Source organism: Lynx canadensis, chromosome D1 (assembly GCF_007474595.2).
Source record: "Lynx canadensis isolate LIC74 chromosome D1, mLynCan4.pri.v2, whole genome shotgun sequence".
In the NCBI taxonomy this organism is placed as follows: Eukaryota; Metazoa; Chordata; class Mammalia; order Carnivora; family Felidae; genus Lynx; species Lynx canadensis.
The window spans coordinates 57472496-57479154 of NC_044312.2; positions in this window are offsets into that span (position 1 = coordinate 57472496).

A 6659-nucleotide genomic window follows, 5' to 3' on the forward strand; every position below is an offset into this window, starting at 1 on the left:
AAAAAGGCGTGGACATACCGAGCAATTAAAATCTGCTCAGTGAATCCTCCCCATGAATCTCAGAGGCAGGTACCAGTATTCTCCTTTTGCAAATGAGGAAGAGTGATGCGCTGTGGCAGATACTCTTGGGTGCCCACCCAGTAGTCATTCCCTTACCTCCTCTGTGCTAACAGAACCCCACTGGACAGGTGCTCAGCACCTGGGGTGAACTACTGAATGACCTAAGCGAACCTTAGCAACCCCTCTCCTCTGCTGGTGACTGGTCTAGGGCTGGGTATGTGATCCAACCTGGTGGGTTGTGGAAGGGGGGATTTTCCTCCTCAAAGGAGAGAGTCCTGTGAAGAGAAAGTCTTTTTGCTACCGCCCTGTTTTGCTTCTTACTTCAGATGCCATCGGCTAAGGACGTGAGATATGGAGCTGCGGCAGCCATCTTGTGGCCATGAGGCTAAGGATATGAAAACCAGCCATGCTAAGGAAGGCTGAAAAGAGCTGAGTCCTCAGGGACATCAATGACTCACACTGAGCCAATCTGGGGACCACCTACGTTTCTCGTTAGGCAAACAACAGATGTCCTTATAGCTTATGCCACTGCAGCAACGCTGCCAATGACCCTCTCATCCCTTTAACATTTTCATACACACCGGCTCCCACTGTGCTTTCACTCCCAAAAGCCAGCACCTGCTTCCCCTTGTCAGAGGATGGCCTTCAGGCTGCTGGAGCCCACTTTGCCTATGATTATGAAAAGCCAGAAGAGCCTGGGAATTTACACCCCTGCCCCACCTCAGGGGAGGCCCTTAACCAGTGACAGATGAGTATGGAGGTGTCAGTCCTCCAGCTGCCTTGCACTGACCTGGCCAGCTCTGAGGGGTGACCTGCACTGTCCTCGGAGCTCCTCTATAAGATGGAGCCGAAGTTTCTCTTTGTGGGACTTGTCTTGATGTCACCCCCCCCCACCTCCAGTCCTACTTTTCACTCTGGTTTCTCTTGGAAACCTTCTTCCTAATACACATCATTTTCACATGACTCCTTGCCTTAAGTTGTTTCTAAGAATCCCAACCTAAGACAGCCACTATTGGTCAAGTTTTCTATACTTACAGCCTAAAGCATCCTAACAGTCATAACATAGCAAGGGGAAGGTCTTACAGCAAGTTTGCTCAAATGTAGTTTTCCTGCTTGCAAATCCTATGGTTTTTGTAAACAAACTAATTAATAAGCTGGTGATTAAAATTTATTTTTGTAAAGTGCTGTGTTCCAAACATAATTAGCTGGCTCATGGCAGCTAATTACTACTGAGTATCTCCCATGAACCAGCACCAGGCTGGCTTTACCTCAGTGGCCCCACTCAATCTTTACCAGAACCCGATGAAGTGAATATGATTTGTATTAGTTTTCTATTACTGGGTCACAAACTACCACAAATCTAGCAGCTTAAAACACATTTATTACCTCACAGTTTATATAGGCCAGAAGTCTGGGCACGGCTTAGCTGGGTTCTCTGCTTTAGGATCTCACCAGTCCACGATCCAGGTATCCACAGGGGTGTGGTCTCATCTAAGACTCAACTGGGGAAAAGACCCACTTCCAAGCTCCCCCAGGTTATTGGTAAAATTCATCTCATTGCGGTTATAGGACTGAAGTCCCTCTTTTCTTGCTGGCTGTCAGCCAGGGGCCAGCCACTCCCAGTTCCTAGCGACTACCAGCTGGTCTTACAACAGCTTCTTCAAAGTTAGGAACAGAGTCTCTGACTCCATGCAGGATCAAGTTCCTCTCTTAAGGGCTCTTACCTGATCACATCACACCCACTCAATCTCCCTTTTGAGTGACTTAAAATCAACTGATTTGGGACCTCAATTCTACAAAATCCCTTCACCTTTGCCACATTCCACTGGCCAGAAGCAAATCACAGGTCCCACCCACCCTCAAAGAGAGGGATTATGCGAGGTGTGAACATCATGGGGAACACCATGGGGGCTGTCTGCCACACTATCTTTATCCTGATCGCATAGTTGGGGAAACCGAGGCAAAGAGGAGTTTAGTAATCTTATTCAAAGTCATGCTGCCAATGAGTAAGGGTGGAATGTGGTTTCCAACCCGAGTACTCTAGTTCAGAGCCTGCACTTTTATTTTATTTTTTTATTTTTTTATTTTTATTTTTTAATGTTATAGTGCATTTATTTTTTTTTATTTTTCAATATATGAAATTTATTGTCAAATTGGTTTCCATACAACACCCAGTGCTCATCCCAAAAGGTGCCCTCCTCCATACCCATCACCCACCCTCCCCTCCCTCCCACCCCCCATCAACCCTCAGTTTGTTCTCAGTTTTTAACAGTCTCTTATGCTTTGGCTCTCTCCCACTCTAACCTCTTTTTTTTTTTTTTTCCCTTCCCCTCCCCCATGGGTTCCTGTTAAGTTTCTCAAGATCCACATGATTTACATGAGTGAAACCATATGGTATCTGTCTTTCTCTGTATGGCTTATTTCACTTAGCATCACACTCTCCAGTTCCATCCACGTTGCTACAAAAGGCCATATTTCATTCTTTCTCATTGCCACGTAGTATTCCATTGTGTATATAAACCACAATTTCTTTATCCATTCATCAGTTGATGGACATTTACAGAGCCTGCACTTTTAACTGTGACCCTGCACTGACTAGCTTCTGCCCCAAGTACTGCCCCTTTCCTTATGTCCCCTAACCCCCTCAATAATCATAAAGAGGAAACAGAGGCTCAGAGAGGTTAAAAGACTCACCCAAGGTCACAGAGTGGTGGAGTCAGAGTAACAAACCAGGTTTATCAAACTCCCAAACCCAAGATTTTAACCAGTAATAAAAGACAGTCAGTGCCTTAACAGAGGAACAGAGTGCTGAAAAAGTTCATGGGAGGGGCACCTGGGTGGCTCAGTCAGTTAAGCATCCTGGCTCTTGATTTCGGCTCACGTCATGATTTCAGAGGTCAGGCTCTGGATTGACAGCACTGAGCCTGCTTGGGATTCTCTCTCTCCTTCTCTCTCTGCGCCTCCCCTGCTCGTAATCTCTCTCGAAATAAATAAATAAACTTAAAAAAAAAAGTTCCTGGGAGGTAAAGAACACCCCACTGGGACCGGGGTGGGACAGGAATGGAAGAGGTAGCCTTTCAACAGGGTCATGAGGAAATGACAAAGTCTGGCTATTTGAAATAGAGTAGGGGGGTGGTAAGGAGGAAGTATTTTTCCACGGAAGGGACAGCTTGGGCAAAGGCAAGTAAGCAGGAAAGCACAGATGTTGGGATGAGGTGGAAATGGAGGGTGGCTTCATACCAAGATGAGGGACTGTGAGAAAGCAGCAGGAGATGTGGCCAGGACCCAACCTGGAACACCATGATAACGAGTCAGAGTCTTATCTTGAAGGCAACTGGGAGCCACAGCACGGTATTGAGCAGCAGCAGCCATTCACCAAAATACCTTTAGAGGTAGGTGTTAATGGCAGAGTGTGGGAGAGGGGACTGTTAGGAGTTTTCCTGCTTCTAATGGCCTTTCCCACTCAAGGACACCTTTGATTCTCAAGGTTGTGCCCATTTCGTGAGCAAGGACACCGATATCCTGGAGGACACAGTACTCTATAAGGGGAATAAAACTAAGTAGTGGGGCCAAATGTCCCACTTCAGTCAGGATACTGTGGGGATTGGAAGCAAAGACTGTATTTTTCTAACAATATGGCTCATTTATCCTTTGCACATGCCACATTCACGCACCAGAATCAACATGGCATTTGTTCAAAATGTGGATTTTGAGGCTCCAAGCCCCAAGGTTCTGATTCAGCAGGTGTGGAGTGGGGCCAGGTTTTGACATTTTAAACAAGCTCCCCAGGCAGACTCAAAGGTCCAGGCTGCCCCTTTAGGAAACCCTGAAGAGCAGGGGCACCGGGGTGGCTCAGTGGTTAAGCGTTGGACTTCTTTGGCTCAGGTCATAATCTCCTGAGTTCCAGCCCCGAGACGGGCTCTGTGCTGACAGCTCAGAGCCTGGAACCTGCTATGGATTCTGTCTCCCTCTCTCTCTGTCCCTCCCCCACTTGCTCTCTCTCTCTCTAATATAAATAAACATTAAAAAAAAAATTAAGAAACCCTGAAGAGCATAAGGTTCAAAACTTGGGTCATAGAGAGCTGTCCACAACGCAGCCTTTCCCCTCAAGGCCTTCTCCTCCTCCCCATCCTCTAGTGGTTGCTCGCCGAGTCAGACCTCATCAGCCATCCCAGCAACATTTTAGAAGCTGGCTGCCTGAGCTGAATGCTAGTATTACTGGGGAAACCGAGGCCCGGGGCGCCCATGACGTGCCCCGGGTCCGTGCGCCTTAAAAAGCGCGATTCGAACTCGAGGCGGCGGCTCCGGGAGGGCTCCACTTCCCGCGGCTGCCAGCAGGGGTACGCGGAGCCTGGGGATCCGCAGGCAGGAGGCGGGGGTCGGGGCGGGGGCGCTGGAAGAACGGGGGCTTTGATTTCCATCTCCCGGCGCAGACCCAGACACTAATTAAAATCGCCTGGGCCGCGGGGGCGGCGGGGCGGGCACAAAGCCGGCTTTGACCGGGAGGCGGCGGCGCTGGCGGGCGCGGGGCCGCGCCGCACAGGGGCCGCTTGTGGGACGTGTTTGTTTTTGCTCGTAAAGCGCGGCAGCCGAGCGGTGCCCGGGCGGCGAGGGGGGCCGGAGCCGGGAGAGGGCCCCTGAGGCCACGGCCGCCCGCCCCCGCTCGGCCCGCTGCACGCCACTCCCGCTCCGCTGCCCTCGACCCCACCCCCCCACCCCCGCTGCCGACCGCTCCCGGCCTCAGTTTCCCCGTGTATTACATGGTAATGATGATAACCTAGTGGCATTACTGAAAATGTTTATTGAGTCTTTACTGTATTCCAGGCCCTGGGCTGAGACCTTCTTCCACTTCGTTTTTAGTCCTCCCAACTTCATTAATATCCCCATTTTACAGATGAAGCCTGGAGAGGTTGACCTTGCCCAAGGTCACACAGCTCTAAATGAGAGAGCCAGGCCTGGAATACAACCCTGTGTCTCCAGAAGTTATAGGAGGCCGTCTTCCAGCAGAAGGAGTGCAAGGCTAGGGCCAGATGGGTTCGGCACAGGAAGGTGGGTTTCAGCAGGAGGAATGTTCCTAGTCAGAGTTTGCTCACTCCCTATCAAGCTGTCCATTAGACTGGGCTCCCCAGCACTGGGGTGTTCAAGCAGAGTCCTAACACAACCAGTGGTGGCACTATGGGGTCCCTTCCAGCCCTGGTCTTTAGGATCCCTGACTATGCACGAAGGCGCTGCCCTGCAGGGGAGGCACCTTCCATCCTGGGCTGCCCTAGGTATTGGGGGTGGAGTGGGGTGCAGGTCTGTAGGTGGGTGGGGACCAGGAAAAGATGGGAGCCTCCTCCTTGGAAGCCTCTGTGGTTGGAGGGATTCCCTGCCTGATGGTCAGAGAATCACTGAACCTTAGGCTCGCCCTCTGGGCCTTTACACTCTAGCCTCCTGTGATCAGGATTTTCTCCAGCCGTACAGATCTCTCTTCCACCCACTTCTCACCTGACTTCTGCTCACACTTTAGTTATCAGCTTAGAGCAAGTTCTACTCTCTCAGCACCCACCATTTGTCCTTTGGAATCCCCCTTACAGTGGTAATAATGTGCTCAATGACCTTGCCTTTCTTGTCAGATCAGGGCTGCTAAGGGTGGGACCGTGTGGGCCTTGCTCACCTCTCTGCCACCTGCCAGTCCCTTCCCTTGATGGATTGTGCCAGGAAGATGCACTGGGATCAGAGCTCAACCGAGATCAGCACAGGCTCAGTTAAGTCCTGCAGGTGAGGGTGGGTGTCATCAGAGACATATAGAACCTGGTGGGGGCTCTAGTTCACTGCTTAAGGTGGTGACAGACCAGGCGACTGAGAGTTCCCATCCAGTGACGTGGGCACTGACAGAGGTGTCCTGTGGTTAGGGGTCCCACCACCCCTCTGAGACTGGACTCAAGCAACCTGAGCTCTAAGCTTCTCCACCTCTCCCCCACCCCCGCCCCATTCCTACGCACCATGTGCTGCACACAAATAGCTGTACCCCACTAACCCCAGCCACCTGCGAGGAGGAGAGCACGAATGACGGGGAGGAGAGCACGAATGACGGGGAGGAGGAGAACAAGGCGGGAGGGTTTCTCTAAGGCTCTCCTCCTCTCTAAGTCCTGAGAGCCAGAGCTTGGACAGAGACACTATTAACACAAAATTTGCAAACATGGCTTCTAAAAATAGCTCTGGCTGGCAAGGCCCACCTGGCACGGCTGCACCTTTGCGGCTGCTGGCCCCCTCCCAAAGGAGCACCGCCTCAGTCTGTCAGCAAGCATGTCACTCTGCCCTCCCCCACCCGTCGTGAGGGCAGCAGCCACAGCTCTGGGTCTAATCGTGGGGAGAGACCCAGCAAGAAGATGAGGCCTGTCCCAATCTGAAGGGGGTGGGATGTGCAGGCTGAGGAGGAAGATGGTCTTGCCTATAAGGTGCGGTGGAGGACTGGGCGGGGGGAGGCAGCGCTGCCCAAGGGAGCTCCCCCATTGGGCTGGGAGGTAGGGTACATATATACAAAAGGCCAAAGCAGCATTTAAACTCCTGCAAATGAAGATAGCCCAATCCAAGTAAAAAATACCAAGAAGAAAGAA